This window comes from Lepidochelys olivacea (genome assembly GCF_965140295.1).
Source record: "Lepidochelys olivacea isolate rLepOli2 genome assembly, chromosome: 10".
Taxonomy (NCBI): Eukaryota; Metazoa; Chordata; order Testudines; family Cheloniidae; genus Lepidochelys; species Lepidochelys olivacea.
This window is the reverse complement of record NC_140420.1, coordinates 45,281,939-45,302,180: the sequence shown is the minus strand read 5'-3', so window position 1 is coordinate 45,302,180 and position 20,242 is coordinate 45,281,939. Positions and strand designations below refer to the sequence as shown.

General features: G+C 41.8%; 1 protein-coding gene across 4 annotated transcripts in view; it reads left to right on the top strand.

Annotated features, from left to right (window-relative positions):
- The window catches only part of CSNK1G1 (casein kinase 1 gamma 1), a 260,942-nt gene that overhangs the window by 33,173 nt on the left and 207,527 nt on the right, over positions 1-20,242 (top strand). For 3 of the 4 annotated variants that reach the window (XM_084640922.1, XM_084640920.1, XM_084640918.1), the window contains exon 2: positions 7,019-7,095. The exons of the other annotated variant lie outside the window; for it this stretch is intronic. The gene's annotated coding sequence lies outside the window, so the exon portion shown is untranslated. The remainder of the gene's footprint in view (positions 1-7,018; positions 7,096-20,242) is intronic. 4 annotated transcript variants of the gene reach the window in all.

The following is a 20,242-nucleotide window of genomic DNA, read 5'->3' as shown; positions in this document are numbered from 1 at the left end:
CAACAGCTTCTGGTGTGGCAGCCTTTAGGGGTGTGATCTCTGCACCTGCAGAACACCTGATCTTGATGAGGAGGAGGAAGAGGATTAGGGAGGACATGTTCAGCAAGATCCTGCAAGCTAGTGCTGTATTGGAATTGTGAACAAAGGGCTTGGAGGGTCAATATGGCAGTCAGCATGGAGAAGAAAAAAGCAGACAGAAGCAGGAAAAGGAGCGGGAAATGCGCCATGACCTAATGGGTCTTCTCAGGCATCAAACCCAAATGCTGCAGACCTTGATTGACCTACAGGTCCAAAAAGCCTAGATTCTCCAGCCTTTGCTGTTCTTGAAAAAATGCATGGTTGCTGCTCCCTACAGCCCCCAACATACCACATAAGAATGACCATACTGGGTCAGACCAAAGGTCCATCAACCCTAGTATCCTGCTTTCCAACAGTGGCCAAAGCCAGGTGCCCCAGAGGGAATGAACCAAGCAGGTAATCATCAAATGATCCATCCCCTGTCACCCATTCCCAGCTTCTGGAAAACAGAGGCTAGGGACACCATCCCTGCCCATTGTGGCTAATAGCCACTAATGGACCTATCCTGCATGAACTTACCTAGTTCAGGGTTTTTTTGGGGGTTTTTTTTTTTTGTACCTTGTTATAGTCGTGGCATCGCAGTCTACGTCTTTACCCCCTACCATTCGATGCCAGAAGACAGCAAGGAAAACCACTCCTTGGCATGCGCTGACCTGTGAGAACCATGGTTGGTGTATGTGTATCCACAACAGACTACATTTGTGCACTGAAATGGACAAATGTTTACTTCCTTTCCAATTTAAAAATTCCATTCTGTTAATTTGTTAAAATGTGTTACATTGCCTGTGGTCTGTTCTGCACACTGTTTTTCTGCAGTTTTCCCCACTCAATAAAATTTATTTATTTTTGGAGAACCAATTATCTTAGTACACAGCACACTGGTGAATGCATAGTGGTACTCACACAAACAGGACTTGTTAATGTACAGTAAGCACAACATAGTTCATAGGTTCAAGCAAATGCCCAGTCATATCTATAAATGTGTGGCAAGCACTACACAATTCATAAGTGTCCAGAGAACAGTACAGCACAGAACACTACCATGGCTGCCCATTAATGTGCTGTTTCAAAGTCTTCCTCAACTGCTTAGCTCCACATTGGACTCTTGTAATGGCCTTTGTGTCTGGCTGTTCAAGGTAAGCAGACAGCTGCTCCTGTTCCACCTTCACCATGGCGGCAGCTTCCCCCCTTTGCTTCACAGATATTATGCAGGACCTAACAAGTAGCAACAATCATTGGGATATTTTTCTCATTGAGATCCAATCTAGTGACTAAACACCGCCAGCGTCCCTTCAGTTTACCAAAAGCACATTGAACTATCATTTTGCATCTTCTGAGCTGGTAGTTGAATTTTTCCTTGATGCTAGGGAGGTGGTCTCTTCAAGATCCAGGAGAGCAAGGATTGGCTGGGTCCCACAGAAACACTATTGGCATTTCAGTATCACTGATGGTAATTTACCAGAATATCCATGCTTGCAACTATTCTTAAAGATGTGAGGTCATGAATCTTTCCTGACCAGCCAACATTGATATTGGTAAAGCACAGTTAAATGGACACTGGGATATCCACCTTGGGGGCACAGCACCTTGCTTTGACACAAGTTTTCCTAGTGAGCACATGCAGTGCTGATCCAAGTAGGCACATGCTTGAATAATATACAGACTTTATTTTGGCAGCTGTATGCATCAACCAGTTTGTAGTGTAGACATGGATATAGTCTTTGCTTTCAGGGTTACCATGTGATTGGAAACTGTGATATCTAGATAGAGAATATTCTGTAAGAAACTTACTCTGCTTTAGTAAATGACGACTGTCTCACTGCTGTCCTTGCCTTTGAAACCATTTGGAGGTAAATGTGCTAATTATACTGAGATGCACTTTAGAAGAGTTAGGAATTGGATTCGTTGATACCTTAAATTTGAAACAGACTCCTATAATGGCACTCCTCCCCCGCCCCCCCCCCCCCCCCCCCGGCAAAGTCCCTGATGCTCTCTTGTACTATCGAAGTGCTGCTTCATCTTGCTTTAGTAGCTTTGGCTAGCATTTATAATCCTAGACTAGGCAAATTTATGATTTTTTTTTTTTTAAGTGTTGGTTAGCATGTTTTAAAAAACCACTAGTGAACACTAGGTTTAATAGATTAGCTTGTTAATCTGTCACCCTTCTGCTCCCACCAGTGTTGACCATAATCAGCGAAGGTGTTTTAAAAGTTATGGAGCTCTATGCTAGTGGCTTTTAAAACATATTAATGTAAAAAAAATGCTACCTATTTTCTTAGTCTAGATAGGGCTTTACTGTGATCGTATATTGGATATGGAATAGTGACACATTCCAGGTACTGTGCCAAATTATTGTTGTAAACTGTATTAAGTGGCCCTGAAAAGAGACTTTTCCTACATATTACTAGCAAATGATTTATAGAGATTGAAAAAAAAAATACAATCTTCAGTACAAAACTGCTTGATCCAAAACATTTGGGAGTGCAGTGTTTAGTAAAGTGTAAATTTGAAAATCTTTGAGGATTTTGACCTTTTCCATTGTTTTTGGAGGAGCCTAGTCAAAATTCTAAACATTGCCAAATTGAGCTCTTTTTTTTATAGTAGACTTGGGACCAGATTCTCCTGTATTCAAACTCTGTTGGGCACAAAGGTGGGGGCAGTGATATGCTCCTATGCTGAGGTGGAGCAGTTGGCACAGGAGATGGCTGTGCCAAGGGAATTCCGATATTTTTGCAATGCTGAGTGTTGTAAAACAGTGGTTTTCAATACTTCTCATTTGCGGACCCCTAAAAAAAATTCAAATAGAGGTGCAGACCCCTTAGGAAGTCTTAGAGATAGTTTGCGGACCCCAAGGGGTCTGTGGACCACAGGTTGAAAACCACTGTCGTAAAGGATTTGGAGCAGAAATAAGCATCTGGACAATATTAATCTGGAAGAATAGTGCAAACAAGGCAAGTGTAGTAGTTTTAAAACCAAAAATAAGTGTCTGAATCCGTTAAATTTCTAATGCCTTTTAGTTCACATTTATAGTTACCATAATAAGCCCAGAGAGGGCATAGGTTTGACACTAGCAGATAACTCTGAGGAGCATAGAAGACTGGTCACTACAAAAATATTAAATCCTTAGTGAATCTTTTATCTGAAAACCCAGAGAAAATATTCTTCATACTTCTGTATCATTGCACCACTTTCTCTTAAAGAGATGGTATTCAAGGTATGGCACAAATGGTAAATGTATTAGACCACTAATGGCCTCTAAAGCTCAATTACAATGACACTTTCCATTACCGATTTGCTTATGAAAATATCAAGCCATTAACAGGTAACAGATTTTAAAATAAAAAGCACTGAATTCTTAATGAATTTAGAAGTTTAACAAATCCATGTTCTCACATGGAAGACACAACTTGATATTACAAAGACTGAAACTGTATGCAGCCTCTTAAGAAAACAAGAACTTGAAATAACTGTTCACTACTTCTTATTTGTGTCCTCAGACACTCCCATTCCTCAGTTTTTACTTCGCAATAGTAAAAGCTGTGTCCCCTTGGAGACCAAAAAAGGCATATCCAGAACTCAGAACTGGCTGTACGTAAAGAATTACAGTCCGGAAGGCCATTTCTTAATTCTTTGGCATGAATCTTCTTTTTCAGAAGTGAGGTGGAAACTGGTTAGATGCTAATAGCCTAGTGAAAAGCCAAACCTTTCATTTCATGGATGTCTTCAGGACGGTAATAGATTCTGCACTCTTCAAAATGGTGTGGAGTATGCTCAAAAGCTGACTTATCCTTTTGGCTTCGTGCTGTATAAAAATGTAATAGGGACAGAACTGCTGCTAGAATCTAAACATTAAATTTTCAGTGTTGCTTTTTTTTTTTTTTACTAGCAGCTGACAAAGCATCTTCAATGCCATCAAACTAGTTGGTAAAGAGCCAAAGGAGCCAACTTGAATGCTCAAGCCCTTAATCTTAAACAAAAAAGCTGCTTTTAGATGGCAACTTTCCATTTTGAGATATTGTGAACATAAAAAGTGAAGGTCACAAGTAGATCTTCTAACCAAGTGAAGTGATGCAAGAATCACCAAAGGAGGGCTTTAATCTCTTGTCCCAAAAGGTGTTTGCTGAACTTGTGGCTGCTCCAAATTCTCTATATTTACATTCCTTCCTCCTCAAATCTTCATATATTTTATACTTATGAAAATGAGTTTGAAATTTAGTGCACTCTGAGCTGGCCCCCTGTTCAGAGTCTCCGTCACTGCCATTCACAACAGAAAAAACATTTTTGCCACTTTCTACCCTGGACAGGATTGACTGAGGTGTTCCTGGATTCTGATCCTGACTCTGCCTGTGACTTGCTGTGTGGTCTTGGGCAAGGCCTTTCACTCTCTGTAGTCAATTTCTGCATCTGTAGAATTAAGATGCTTACTTCCCTTTTATACATATAAAAGCCAGTTTGAAATGTAATGGCACCTGGCACCCTGTTTTCCTGTTGTGGAGGGCATTGTTTTTAGTGTCTGTATTTCACATGGTTTCCATGAGACTGGGACACTGTGCTATAAAGTGAACAAACAAAGTACATGGGGTTTGGGACTCTTGCTGTCTACAATATATCAGGTTGAAAGGTCTGTTACTGGAAATTGTTTTATGCCTGACGTACGGATCTCAATTATTGAAATAATTCATTGCCTCATTTCATTTCAATAATTCATTCATTTCAGCTGAATGCTGTGGAGACTGGTCCATTGCTGGGCTTGTGAAGAGGGGTGTATTGAGAAATCTTTTACCTTGCTGCACTTCCAGTTTTTAATGTTTCATTAGCCATTCCTGAGGCGTTCTATAAATGCAGTTTACAAAAGTTCTGACTAAAACCCATTCATTCTAATAGCGCTTGACAGAAATGATTAGACATATCTTGAAATAATACAAAAATCACAAATACAATAGATCAGTCTCATTTAATTTACAGCAAGTTATAAATGAACCTCTAAACTGTAAGCATTTTGCATTCTTTCCTTTAGTCTCTGCACTGTAAGGTATGAAAATATCAACTTCTATGCGAGATATTTAGTGAACTGAGGCAACTTGTTTGCCAAAAACATCCCTTTAATAAAATTTGACTGTATGAAGTCTGTATTAAGGGTTCTTTTAGATCAGGCATAAGAGAATCTTTGTTTCCTAGCTTTTCCCCACAGTATTGTTCCATTTAATGTTGAATATGGCCTATCCTAATTATTTGTTCATACTTTGTGTATACCATAAATGACTTGTTTTCTCTCTCTTCTTCTCTCCCCTGCCCTGCGCTTACTCTTTTTTTTTTTTTTTTTTACCTGGAGTGCTATTAGGATCCATGTTGTCAAAACAAATCTCTATTCCATAAAAATTTTGTACACACATGGGGACTGGGAAGGATTGTAAATACTACAGAAAGATATATAAGTATTCCATGAACTTTATAATCATAGGCTTATAAAGAATGTGTGTTGTTATTAAGTGAGGTGGTCTTCAGTCTCTTTCGTATTTCGCATCAGATTAAATGGCCTAGTTTTAGTAGACGTGGGAATGGCTACGTAGAGTTATTCTAAAATTTTGTTTGAAAGAACTCGAGCATTTGGCAAAATATATCCGGCTGCCCAACTTCTTCCTACTCATCTATCTAGAGCAGGTTTGTTATGTACAGTATGTAAAATATTGCTACATAAAGATAATCTGGGGCCTTAGAAAAATAAAGCCTTCCGTCTTCTGCACCAAGGAGTCAGATTCAAAATTTGGTGGTGAATAATTTTTCAACAAAGGTCTGTCTAAAAATTAAACAAAATTTCTCAGATTTTCCTAGGAATGTTTCTAAATTTTGCTTTCTGGATCATTGGTGGGGGAGTTATGGTTGGATGACATCAGGGGCATGTATAAGATTTTATTCTGGGCTAACTACATAAACACTTTTTAAAATATTTTTTAACATGAGGGAATATCTGCAGACATTAAACAGTAAATAATTTTACAATAAAATCCTGCAGAATTTTAAAAAGATGTCCTATTGAAAAAACAAATCAGGTTTATCCTTAAGCTTTCCCGTAAATTTTCATTTCTAGAGCTGGTTGGAAATTGAATTTTCCATTTGAATGCCATTCTGATGGAAAATAAAATATTTTTTCAATTTTCTCAGTTTGACCTGAATTGAAGTTTTTTTTATTTTGTTGAACTGATATGAAACATTTTGTTTCAAAACAGTGCCTCATTAAACTCTATTTCCTGATTGTGGTATGTTGCCTCATGGGAGCTGTAGTTCAGGCCCCTGTTTGCTGGTATGGGCTGGAGGACTACATTTCCCATAATTCAGTGCAGAGACTCCTCTGACCAAGCTGTTTGGTGTATCATGGGATATGTAGTCCAACCAGGAAATCTCACTCATAGAGGAGAGTGGGGGACATCAGGCTCCCAAACCACAATTCTTATGAAGCGGTGTGTTACAATGGGAAAATGCAGTTCAATAAATCAAAAGGGAACGCTTCTATTTTGGGATGTCAGTTTTTTGTTGCAATCAAAAATTTTGTCATTTCCAAATCAATATATTTAGAAAATTTTGATATTTCAACTTTGTCCTCATTTAGGATGAAAGAAATGTTGAAATATTGGAATTTTCTGTGGGACAGAACTTTTACATTTAGCTCAGCTGTAACTTTATAGTACACGCACAGAATAATACTGTGAAGATTTAAAAGTGACCTACCACTTTTTCTTTAAGGGCTTGATCCCGCATCACCTAAATAAATGGGTATTTCATCATTCTTCTATTTAGAAATGGCATCTGACCCTACATGAAATATAAAACTATGTGCTGAGTGCTTTAAACAGGCTAAAGAGGGAATTCACTTTTTTCTAAATTTATTGTTTGGTGGTCTGGGTTCCCTGAAGTCATGGTCCGCTATCTTTCTTGGTTCTAGAACTCCCACAGTTATGGCTCCTGTTCCGCTTTGATGGCCTAGCGTATGCTGTGACTTCAGGGGACCTAAAACAATAGGTAAGGTTAGAATCTGTTAGGGTGAGTACCGTTGCTAAATTCAATGCCTTAGTGTATAACTATACATTTCACTCTTCAAAAAAATAAAAATTGCAGTTCTCCTTCTACTCTAGTTCCCTTTTTCCCTATGTGACAAGTTTCAGAGTAGCAGCCGTGTTAGTCTGTATCCACAAAAAGAAAAGGAGGACTTGTGGCACCTTAGAGACTAACAAATTTATTTGAGCCTAAGCTTTCATGAGCTACAGCTCACTTCATCGGACGCATGCAGTGGAAAATACGGTATGATGAAGTGAGCTGTAGTTCTTGAAAGCTTATGCTCAAATAAATTTGTTGGTCTCTAAGGTGCCACAAGTACTCTTCTTTTTTTTCCTTATAGTTCACATTCAGCAAATATCTATGGATGGGAGTAGGAAATGTCTGTAAAGGATATACAAGAACATTTGCATAGTTTTTTTTTAATTCGTGATTTTTATCTGTTCCCCATTTTCCTTAATTCTTTCTTTCCCTCTCATGTATCCACTGATTTCACCTTTTATTCTAGTGTTTGTTTCCTTGTGTTTGTTTTCCTGACCAGTCTACATTAACCAGTAGTGCTGTCCAGTGCTGTTTCTGTATCGTTCTTCCCAGGAAGGTGCTAACAGTTTCATCTCTCCTTCTCTGGCTGGTGTAGACCATGCCTAGCAGATGGGCTTTCTTACAAAGCTATGTTCTACATAGCTAAGCTTGGTCTGTGCCAACAAGGAAACAAAAATAGGATGTTAGAGGCAAGAACTGTTTTTTAAAAAATCTTTCTGATTATAAAGGGGTTTTCTTTTAGCATAGGTATTGCCTTTTGTTTCTGGTTCTGTCCTTCTTTTCCTAATACTGCCTGTTCACTCATTGTGTTACTGATATGGTTATTGTCACTGCATGGATGTACCGTGCAAATTCATTCTCTGCTCTGGTGGACTGGTTGGAACAATAGCAGATTGTACTGACGCAAACTCACTTTCAGTGCAGGTAAAACAAAATTCTTGCTTCTGGGTAGAGGTTTCTGGAGGACCATCAAGGCCTCTGTTAAGAATTTCATTTTGAGGCAAAAAGAAAAGGAGTACTTGTGGCACCTTAGAGACTAACCAATTTATTTGAGCATGAGCTTTCGTGAGCTACAGCTCACTTCATGCCCGATGAAGTGAGCTGTAGCTCACGAAAGCTTATGCTCAAATAAATTGGTTAGTCTCTAAGGTGCCACAAGTACTCCTTTTCTTTTTGCGAATACAGACTAACACTGCTGTTACTCTGAAACCTGTCATTTTGAGGCAGAGATTCAGACTGAGAATCTTCCCCTTTCCTTTTGACTACAGTTTTTCTATAGAAAATCTCCTGTGTCAGAGGTGGTTGTGTAGTTGCTGGTTAGAAGCTTCATCTTTAATTTTCTAATAATAATTAGTATTATTGACTCAGCAAGCACTGAGTTGCTGTTACATTCTGAACAATCTGTGTGTTGTGCATTTGATTGGTTGTGCATGCACCAAGTTATTTACGTTGCCTATAAAGTTGGCATTGCTGGGTTTTTAAAACTACTAAGTTTTTAAAACTAAGTAGTTTTTGAACTACTAAGGATGTGTGCAGGAATGCTGCAAGCAGGACTTGAGAACAGTTCAGGCTGATAGTAAACCAGCAAGCCAAGGTGAAGAATACTTGCAGCACCACTCTTCTGCAAATGGAAATGATAACAGTTGTACTTAACTGGCAGTGTTACTGTCAGCCATTTATCTAATCTCTTAGAATGTAACTTGTGCTTTTCATATCTTTTGCTTCCTGGTTTGACCTCACTTCACTGTTTTTGTGTTCATTCTTACCATAGATTATGTATTTCATTTCTTGCACTGTGTGGGTTCCCTTTTCTTTCACTCTTTGACCCCTTCCTCCTCCTTTACAATGTTGTCTGCAGTCTTTCTTATTTTCCTCCCCCTTTGTCTTCCGAAATCTCTCTCAATTCCCTGTTGTTCTGAGGTATCCTGTCAATCTGTCTACTCATGTCATTTAGCCTCCCGCCTACCTCCTATTGTCATTTCTGCTTTCTCAGGCTTTGACTGCTTGACCACAATGTGAAGGTTCTGACTGCTTTGTAGACTGAGGCACTGGCAGTCCAGCCAAAGATAAAGTTTAGATCACCCATAAACTGTCTGTGACAAGACTATCCAAGCATAAAGTTAGAATATCTATTTGGATGTTACCATGGTGCCCCGTATTATGTAGTCAGACCACCGCCAGGCGTAATGCTGCCAGGTCGCAAGAAAAAGAACAATCCATAGCATAGGTCCCACTTGCTACCTGGCAAATACCCTCTTATTAAATATTTATTGCACAGAATTTGTGGAGAACACCTCTACGGGGCTTTGTGGAGGCTGCCACCTTTGTTCTTGTAATGGTGAATATGGATTCATTCAAGAGTCCACCTCTCTGTGTGGTTTGTCACTTTTTTTTCTTTCCCTTCCTATCCTAAAAGGTCCTGCTGGTTCAATCCCAATCCCAATCCCACTGCATTCATCACCTACAGATCTAGGTCCCTTCCTAGACCCTGCTCCAAGTACTGTATCCTCTGCTATAACTTCTCTCCCTGCTCCCTCTTTCTTTCAATGCTTCCTCTCCTACAGACACACCAAGAGCAAAGAAACTGCTGTGTGAAGCTCAGAGAAATTTCCCTGCCCCTGGGGTTCTGTCTGCCAGTTCCTGCCAGCGAGGGTCCCAGCTGCCGGCCCCACTCAGCCTGCTGCCGGTCTGGGATCCCATCCCTGCCCACATAGGTACCTACCTTCTCCCTGGTTGTAGCCAGTGATGAGCTGCCAAAATCTTAACTGGTTCCCTCCTCACCCCACGAGGGGGTCGTTGCACACCCCTGCCCCCCGGGACTCCTCTCCCATTCACCCCCTCCCCTGACTGCCCCCAGAACCGGGCAGGAAGGTCTCGTGGGCCACTGTAGTGGGTGCCCACCCCACCCCTAAGAGCCAGAGGGACCTGCCGGGGGGCAAGGTGGGGAGTCCCGGAGGTGCTTACCTGGGGCAGCTCCCAGGAAGCATCTGGCAGGTCCCTCTGGCTCCTAGGGGTGGGAGCGTTGCTAGTGGGGGATCAGGGGGAACGGCCACTCCCCCCTACTGATCACATCAAAAGTGCCGCCTTAGGCAGAGCACCCACCGGCATCTCCCGGCCCCGTGCCCGGCCCCAGCTCACCTCCGCATCCACCCCTGAATACACCACCCCGCTCTGCTTCTCTGCCCCTCCCCACCGGGCTTCCCGCAAATCAGCTGTTTGGCGGGAAGCCTGGGAGGGCTGAGAAGCAGGCGGTGGCTTCACACTTAGGGTTAGGGTGGGGAAGGTGAGCTGGGGCGAGGAGCGGTTCCCCTGGGCCGCTCCCCCTCCCAGGTTACCTGCTGCGATGCGGGTGGCCCTCCTCACACCCCCCAGCTCACCTCCGCCTCCCTGGGCCTGAGTGCGAAGCCGCTGCCTGCTTCTCACCCCACCTCGGCTTCCCGCATGAACAACTGATTCGTGGGAAGCCTGGGCGGGGTGGTGAAGCAGAGCGGGGCGGTGCATTCAGGGGAGGAGGCGGAGCGGAGGTGAGCTGGGGGTGGGGTGGGGCAGGGAGATGCTGGTGGGTGCTCTGCACCCACCAAATTTTCCCCTTGGGTGCTCCAGGGATGGAGCACCCATGGAGTCTGCGCCTAAGGTGCCACTTTTGGCCAGTTAAATTTAGAAGCCCTTTTAGAATCGGTTGTCCCTCTCAGAACAAGCGGTTCTAAAAGGGCTTCTAAATTTAACCGGTTCTAGTGAACCAGTGGGAACTGGCTCCAGCTCACCACTGGTTCTAGCCCACTCTTCCCCCTCGCCCCCCCGCACTGAGCACAGTTGGAGGTGAAGGAGCAGGTTGGGGTTCAGGGTCCGGCCAGGAGCTAGAATGTGGGAGGGGACTCAGGGTTGAGGCAGGAGGTTTGGGTGTGAAGTACTTACCTGGGCCGCTCCCATTTGGTGCAAGGGGGTGCAGGTAGGAATGTGGGGGGGGTGCAGGAGCTCCTGTTTGGGGCTGGGGTGAGGGTGAGAATGTGGGGGGTGCAAGAGTCACAACATGGGATGTGGTGGGGCTGGGCATGTGTGGAGGGTGCAGGAGTCAGGGCAGGGGGCTGGGTATGTGTGGAGGGTGCAGGAGTCAGGGCAGGGAGCTGGGGGTGTGTGAGGAGGGTTCAGAAGTCAGAGCGTGGGGGGTTGCTGGAGTCAGGGCTGGGGTTGTGGGGGGATGCAGGGTTCAGGGCAGGAGGCTGGGATCATGGGGGGGTGCAGGGGTCAGGGCAGAGGGCTGGGGGTGTGGGCTAGGGTCGTGGGGGTGCTCCCAGCCCCCTGCTCAGAGCGGCTTTTTCTACATAAGTGCATTCTTGTTGGTTGTTATAACCTTAATACATATCCTTCACAACTCAGAGATAGATGTAGGTTTCATTTATAGAAGGTACACACAACACATTTTTGAAGGGATTTATTTTGAAAACTTTTCAGATTAGTTTTACAGCTATATAAGAAAATGAATGATTGTTTGGTTATCTCATTTACCAAAGGTAATTGAAGCAGATATTTATGAAGTCACTGGGAGGTGAACTATTTCCAATTCAACAGGTTACTCGTTAATATTTGGAGGATTTTCTTGCCATGCTGTATTAGGAGGAGGAGATCACCAGTCAGACATTTTAAATTGTTTCATTTAACTAAAACAATGTTATGTATTCTGTATTTTTTTCTTCAACAGCAAACATATAATTATATGAATTTTTGAATTTAGTTAAACATTCAAGTTTTTTAAAATCAGGTTTGTTTTTGTTAAAAATTGTTTAACTAAAATAGTTAAATCAAATATTAAAAAAAAAATTAAATAGATTGTGTCAGCCAAGTCAACATGAGAAACTTAAAATATTGGCTTGTGCAGCTAACCCAGTCATCTTCACCTTCACCGTCATTTTCCTGTTTGTTCATAATCTGGAAAAGAAGAACAAGCTTTCCTGCTTTTTCAAGTCCCAAACGATTTCTCAATTTAGAATAAATTAGTCCAAAGGAAGAAAATATTCTTTCTACACCCACAGAAGAAGCTACTTTTAAGTGAGATGATCACTTCAACAGTCTCTGAATCCAGGTGCTTAAGTGACTTCCACCAATTCACTGCTGTGACTTCCTTTAAAACGTCATCAGCAAACACGTATTTCTTGAATGGTTCACACTTAGCTCTGAAGTTTATTATAGTTGGTGTTATGGAGGGATGATTGCTGGATGTCCATGTCATAGCCAACTCCTCTTCTTCAGCAGTTTGACCCTTGTACTGAGTATTGAGAATGTTTGCAAGAAAATGAGCTGGAGATAGTGCTTGTCCCATTTGTTTTTTTTAATGCTTGTAATTTAACTCTGTCATTGCATATTTCTCTCTTTAAGATCTAACTCAGTTCCTTCCAAATTTCAACAGCATTAGCAATAAAACAGCTGTTTCCCTGCATTTTGTTCAAGGCTACAGAAATAGGCTTCAGGGTATTCAGCATGTGTTCAACATTTCTCTTAAGCCCACTGTTGAGAACTTTGGCTGTTACAGTGCCATGTATTTTTTCACAATTTTGTTCACAAACTGTCATCTGATTAGGCCAGTTGTTGATATAGTGCTCAAAACTGTCCACTACTGAGTTTCATCGCACGTCTTGTGGGAGAGTTAGCTTGGTTCCTCCCACTTTTTTCAGAGCAGCTGCTGCAAAGTGGTTGTTATGGAAGTATTCTGCAATTTTAACAACGTGAGCTTTTATTTCTGGAACACTGAAGTCTTTGGCTAGGAGGTGCATCAAATGAGCACCGGAACCGTATGTTGTTAGCTTGGGACTCTCTTCAAAATAATTTTATCTCATCTTGGATAAATTTTCAGCATTATCTGTGACCAAGTTACGTACTAGACATTTGAAATTTTTCCCCACAGTTTGTTATAGCTTTTACTGCTGCTACTTGTAAGTATTCTGCTGTGTGTGCATTTCCTGACATATCAATTGTTTCTGTAAGGAAGACATTCGCTTCTTCTGTTGTCACTTAAGCACATACAACAGGATCATTGTGGACATTGCTACACTCATCAAGACTCAGGTTAACAATTTCACCCTCTAGACCTTTTGAACACTGCTCAATTTCTCTTTCATACACTTTATCCAGCAATTTGCCTGCGACATCTGCTCTGTTGGGTGGACTGTATCCTGGTCTTAATGACTGAACCATGTTAATGGAGTGTGCGTTCTCAGTCATACAGAAAGGAGAGTTTGTTGCATAAACAAACCGGGCAATTTTTTCTCAATTACCTCTTTTTGTAATCTGCTGGTTCTTATCACAAACTTATCTATGGTTGTCTCTGGATGATGCAGATTTTTTTTATTTTGTTTTTGCTACAGGTGATATGCTGTGGCTATGTGACATACATGATATGACTGAAACACATGTCCATTGGCAGATAACTCTGAAACTATAGGAAATGATGGTGATCTTGAAGGTGGATAATCTTCAGAATCCTGTATGTTGAGGATAGATTCTCCTAAACAAAATAAGTCAATGCAGTTAGTTATTACCATATTGTTCGTTTAGTATTAGTCATTGCATTCACTGACACTCAGTACTACTTTAAAGATGAAATTGTAAAAGGAAGATCTGCCAACTTCAGCTATTTATTTTTTCATCACAACTGCATCGGAAATGATAGTACCATAGAGTAACAACTATATTTTTCGCTCAAACATGAGAATTCAAGAATAGTCCAGAAGGAAGACAGGCTGTCCTTAAGAAGTATGAACTAAAAACATTTACCAACCCGAAGAGAGATCCTGCTTGTTCAGACATGTTCCCTTCATCGTCAAAGCAGCTTCCTCCTGCGAAGGAACACTTCTTATGATATTTCATTTGGGAAACCAGATTTCTTTGTTGAACTGTTTGCATTTTGCATGCATGCCTGTCTTACCCACTGGTAGAGGAACTTCATTAAAATGTTCCCAAACTGGGTTTCTCTTATGGCCTGCTGCCATTATAGGTTTTCCCTTCTAGCGAGAGAATGGTGTGGTAGATCTCAAATCAATGAAGGCTACACTCAGAAAGACCTCAAGACTTCTGGAATATGCTGCTCAAACAGTTTCACTTTTGTTTCCACTGCCTGCCCCTCCCTTCTCACATTTATCTCCAGACTTCTTCTTGTTGTCCAGATCTATTCTGCCCCCAACAATCTTCTATTCATTGAACTTTTTGAAACTTTTCATTTTTAGAGAGCAAGAGAGGTAAGGGATTGACTCTGTGTACACAAATTTTCAGAGGGACAATAGGGTTGAGGTCTGTTATTTCGCACCTCTATTTATTTATTTATTCATTTATTTAAAAACGTTTTTGCTGTTAACAAGCATGTTATCTCTGGAGACACAAATCCACAATTTGAGAACTGCGAAACTAAGCATCTCTGATGGTATCTTCTAGACTGAGCACTGATTCCTACTGAGTTGATAGAAAGATTAACCTAAATAATTTGTACAGAAGCCCCTGGAACCTGATAAGATTGAGTCCGTGAAGTATTGGAACTCATTTAAAAAACTTTTCTTAAACATTACATGAATATATTGTCTCATACTACAGAATCAGAAATTATAATCCCTATCCCATGATGAGGTACATTATAGCTCAAAGATGTTGTAATTAAAATTTATCTTTATATAGGTGTTTTCCTCAAAAAGCATTTTATGAAAAAATCAGTTTTAAATTAAAAAATCTGATTTTTTTAAAATAATTTTTTATCCACCTTGCAATTTTTAGAATAAAACAATAAAACAAATCTTGCCTAAGCCATGTTACAAATATTTTAACTCCTGTTATAATAGACATCAAATCTTTTTACCCCTTGCTTAAATTTAAGTATTAAAACCTTTATTTAAATAAGAAAAACTTGCTTTACTTTGCTGAAATTCTATTTATGACCAACTGACCAGAGATTGTTCTCCTACAGATTACCAGTCTGTTTTTTTTAAATATTTTTTTTACTTTGTCCACTGAATCCCACTCACAACAAAGCACATTTTTACCTGCTCCTGCTATTATGGCAGCAGGTTCTGTGGGATCCCAGTTGCAGGGCTCTGGTCTAAAGTAATAAATTAAAACCTGTAAACAGTAGTATTTCAAGGTGTTGGATAAAGAATACTACAAGGAAAAATTCAAGTTGGAGTTCTATGGTAGTGTAAATCGGGCATGCAATTGTCCCTGTATTGTCACTGGAAGAGGATGATCCCATCCAAAATACCTTGTGTGGGATGGAGTCTTGGTATACTAAGCTGGCACAATGTGTTTTAACAAATTAGAAAACATCCTCTTTGCAATTATTGTTAAGAAAATCAAAGGAAGTAGTTCTGGATTTTTCTTCACCTTTGTGATGTAAAGATAGCATCCAAGTACCCTATTCAAGTTTTCTGCTTGATGTTTGTAACAAACAACTAGTTCTAACTTTCCTCTTCTTCTTGGAAGGCCTGGTTATATCACTGGAGCTATAGCTCAACCTTGAACCTTTCCTGTCTTCAAGGAGGGAGTTTAGTTGAGGGCAGCATGGCTTCAGCCTCTGGGTGACCTGGTTGGTTATGTCCCAAAACATAAGCAAAGACGTTCAGCTAAAAGAGGGCAGTGGCATGAGCAGTGTTTTTTTCTGTATCAGAAAATTTCTTCTGCAAGGTGTGGGGGACTCTGACGCTATCTTAATAAATCAGAAATGAACTATAAAGGTCACATTCTTTGCTGTTCTTCAGCTAATGTTAATGTGTACTAACCATAGAGCTGTCTAGCAGCTGAACAGAGAATGCTATATAATTTTTAAACAGTACAGTTAATCCTTTGTCCTTAGCACACCTTTCAAATTTAATAGATGCTAGCTAGAATACTAGTTACAATAGAACATCATCTTGTCTGTTTTCATGTATTTCTAGGATAACAGAGTAAGCACCCAGAATTGTAATTAACTTGTATGACTTACTCAATTAACCATTTATTTGCTGGTTTAGAATATAAGACACATCACTTCATGTAACATGTCTAGGACAGGGGTGAAAGTAACTTAAGGGACTTAGCAGTATGCAGGGCCGGGGTCCTGAGCAAAGGGTTTTGGGGGGCTCAACCGGAAGGGACATGGCCTTTAAATCTCTGGGCTTTTTAAATCACTGCCGGAGCCCTGGGGCTCCCAGCCATGCTGCTACTCCAGGACACCGTCGGCGATTTAAAGGGCCCGGGGCTCGCCGCAGTAGCAGCGGCTGGGAAACCCAGGCCCTTTAATTCACTGACAGAGCCCCATTGTAGCGGTAGCTGTGGTTGCGGCCCGGGAGCCCCGAGGCTCTGGCGGTGATTTAAAGAGCCTGGGGCTCCAGCTGCTGCTGGGAGCCTGGGGCCCTTTTGAATTACTGACCTGGGGAAGCTGCCCCCTGTCGGTACAGTCAGCTGTGTACCAGCCCTTGCCGGTATGCCGTACCAGACCATACAGGCTTACTTTCACCTTTGGTCTCAGATCATAAGGAAAAACTGGTGAATTGCCCTCGCTTACTCAGTCTGCTCTTACATAACTCATTGCTGTTGGTTGTTCAAGTCTCACAGATTGTCGTACTTTGTTTCCACTAGCAACAGCCATCAGACATTTAGCTGAACAAGACTTAATTCTTTTAAATTGACCTACAAGAAATGTATGAAGGCGAATGTGGGGGTGGAATAAAGTGGTATGTCGGCATGGTTTCCATTAATATGCGAAGAAGTCTGTGGCAAACCTTGTTCTGAGCCTCATGATCAAATCAGCAAAGGACTTTTTTGTCAACCTTAGACCTCCTCCCCTGCTCTTTTTGCCATTTCCCCCAATAAATTATCTTTGGGGGGAGGGGTGGAATCAAAGCTTACTGTGCAGATTGAATTTACTTGGACTTCTATCTAAGTGAATTCTCAAATACAATTAAACTGCAGGATCAGACCCAGATGAAATGTGCCTTGAATGCAGTTTTCTTTATTAGTATCCTGGTGTCACTTTTGCCAGTGCAGCCATTGGGGTGTGTCCTTAGTGGTCAGCTGGGCAGGTGCCACCTATGCAGACCCAGGACTTTCATGTTCAGTTCTCTTTTGTTTTTCTACAGGCAGGTGCTCTTAATTGTTTCCTGCCTCTCACAGAAACAGCAGCTGGCTCCCCAGTTTCTCCCTCCATCAGTCTTGGGTTATTCTCAGGAGCAGAGATTTCAAACTTTTTGCTGAGACCCCCTTCAGAGATTCATGTCCCATACATTTCCTCCTCTTATGAAGAAACGAGGCAGGGCCAGGGTGCCTGGTTCCTGTTGGGGTGGGGTACTGACCATGTGGTAGTTGAGGATGCCTTCTGCTCCCTGCAGGGGTAGAGTAGTCTCAGCTGCTGGGACCTGGCTCTCCTCCAGTTGTGCTGCCACCTCCCCCATGTAGGGGCAGCAAACAGGGCTGAGCTGAAAGGCCAGGGCCAGCTGGGTACTTGAAGGCTGCACCCCCAGAGTTCTGGCCACTCTCCTACATCCAGCCCTGTCTGTTTCCCCCGCATAGGCTGTAGATGGGGCTCTGTCCTGTGGCCACACTGAAGGGCAGGGTCAGGAGGGGGCTGTGTGCAGCAGGGATATCAGTACTCAGTGTGTAGCCTTCAGTTCCACTCTTGCAGAATTCTCACCCCCTTCCAAGCAGAGGAGGGTATGTACCAGTTGGAAGTTGCTGCAGCTGGGGCAGAGCGGGAGTGAGATGGGCAAGGAGTCTGATAGCCAAGACCACCCACACAACTCCGTCCATTTCCCCTGTCTGACAGAGCCCCCTCTTGACCTTGAGCCTTCAGTGCTGCTCTGTCAGGTCCTCATGCACCCGATAACTTCATCTTGCTCCCTCCACTTGTCCCAAGGGGTCATGCCCTATGCTTTGAGAACCTGTGCTCTAGAGTAAGGAGACAAGGATGGAAAAAGCAAAGCGAGAAAGGGTCTCTGAATTTGGCACTGCTTTCTGGCCATGTCGTGTCCAGTTCTGATGTCAACAATTCAAGAAGGATATTGGTAAATTGGAGAGGGTTCAGAGAAGAGCCACAAGAATACTTAGAGGACTGGAAAATATGCCTTATATTGATAAACAGATTAAACTCTTTGATTCTTGCTTAACAAAGAGAATGTGACTTGAACAGTTTGAGTACGTATATGGGAAACAGAAATTTGACCATGAACTCTTTAGAATAGGAGACAAAGGTCTAAAAAGTATCAGTGGTTGGAAATTGAGGGTAGACCTAGCCAGACTGGAAATAAGGTGCACATTTTTCACAGTGATGGTAAAGTCCTTTTCAGTCTCTTTAAGGGAGACCCATAAAGGAGAAAAAGCTTCTAGATCTGTTCCATCCAGTTTGCATACTCTTTGGCTGGTTTCCCATGCCACATCAAGCTCTGATCTCCATCAGATACCTTCGAGACCAAGAAAAAGATCTGTGGATGTGCACTATAGACTTACCACCTAGTTCTCTATCCCAACTGTCTTTTAATCAGGCCTAGTCAATAGAACTTGGATCAGAGCCAGGTGAAATGGGCTTGGAGTAGTTATTTTGTAGTAGACCTAAGGATGCTAGTTCTGGGGAAACAGATTTGGCCTGGGGTCACTCTCTCTTTTGCTTCATCTCAAGCCTGTGCTTATTATTTCAGCCTGGCTCCCAGTCCTGGAGGATGCATTGCTAGGCATATCTAGGGCTTATATTTAGTAGCCTGGTGTTGGGGTATACTTGTCTAACCTGTCTTGTGATGTGGCTGCACCACTTCAGATTCCTAGGATGCCTTATGTTGTGGTACCTATGTGGTGAAATGACTATCTGATCTTTCTGCTTTGGAAATTCATCTGGGGAGGAACAACAGGAGGACTGGCTGCAAAAATCCTGTATCTGGAATAGGCTGACACCTGCCTGAAAGCTGAGAAGGTTCTGCCTTAGTTTTGTCAGGTCATGGGAAATAGCTAATGCGTTTGTTACACACTTTCTAAAAAGTGAAAGATCTAAGTTCTAATTTAGAAACATTCACTGTCCTGTTGAATCTTTTATCTTTCTGTTGTGCTCCAGGACTTGAACTTGAATTGAAAAAGTAGTGGAAAAGTTGAATTTTAAACATACATTCAGTCATCTGAAACTACTACAAAACCCAAAAAGTAGTATACGATGTGTGTAAGCAATACTGTCAATTAATGGATCTGTGGTAAAGTTTCACCTTATTGAAGCATAGGCTCATTCTGAAATGTTAACTTCACATTTGAATTTATGAACTGCTTTTCTACAAAAATACAAATTGAGGGGAAAAAAATTAAAACCTATACCACATACCATATGGGCTTGAGTCCGTGCGTGATGGCTGTCACAACAGGGATCAGCTATAAGCTGCTTTCATACACCAACTTTAGCCTTAAAAGCTTATCTATATGTTTTACGCTACAAAAAATTGATTTTTTGTAAACATCTAAAATATGCTCTAACATATTAAGCATCTTTGCACAGATTACACATGGTGAACTAGGGATTTAGTAGTCCAAGGGAGGAGGAATCCTTTGTGTGTGTGTGAGAACTCGTTAGTCTCTCTCTTATGGAAACCTATAAGCAGGGCTGGAGGAAAGATCCAGGCACAGTGAGTGTTACTTGTTTAACTCGCATGAAGTCTTAAGAATACAGGACAATGCCTAAAGTCACCCTTACATTCAGCTCTTATTCAGTTGGTCAGTGATCAACAGCTGCCGCCATCTGTAGTTTAAGCCTGGATAAGGTCCATGAATTTACTTGTTGTCAAGACCTGTTTGGTGGATTTAGCTGGCTCTGTGTGAGTATGTTTGTCTGGTAGGAGACTCTGTTCATAAGAGCCATTGCTGGGGTTCTAGTACCTTGCTCTGAAGCATGAGACATCAGACTAGGTGGACTATTGGTCACGTCTGATATGCTAGCTCCTGTATTTATGCCTTGTTGCACCTGCATGTGTTCATTCTGTATGTAATCAGCTAACGTTCTGACAGTGGCTAGCCAATTTACTTCCTGGCCTGCTGCTGAAGCAAAGCAAAGGATGCTTAGAAAACCTTAGATAATGACTATCTAGTTGTCACT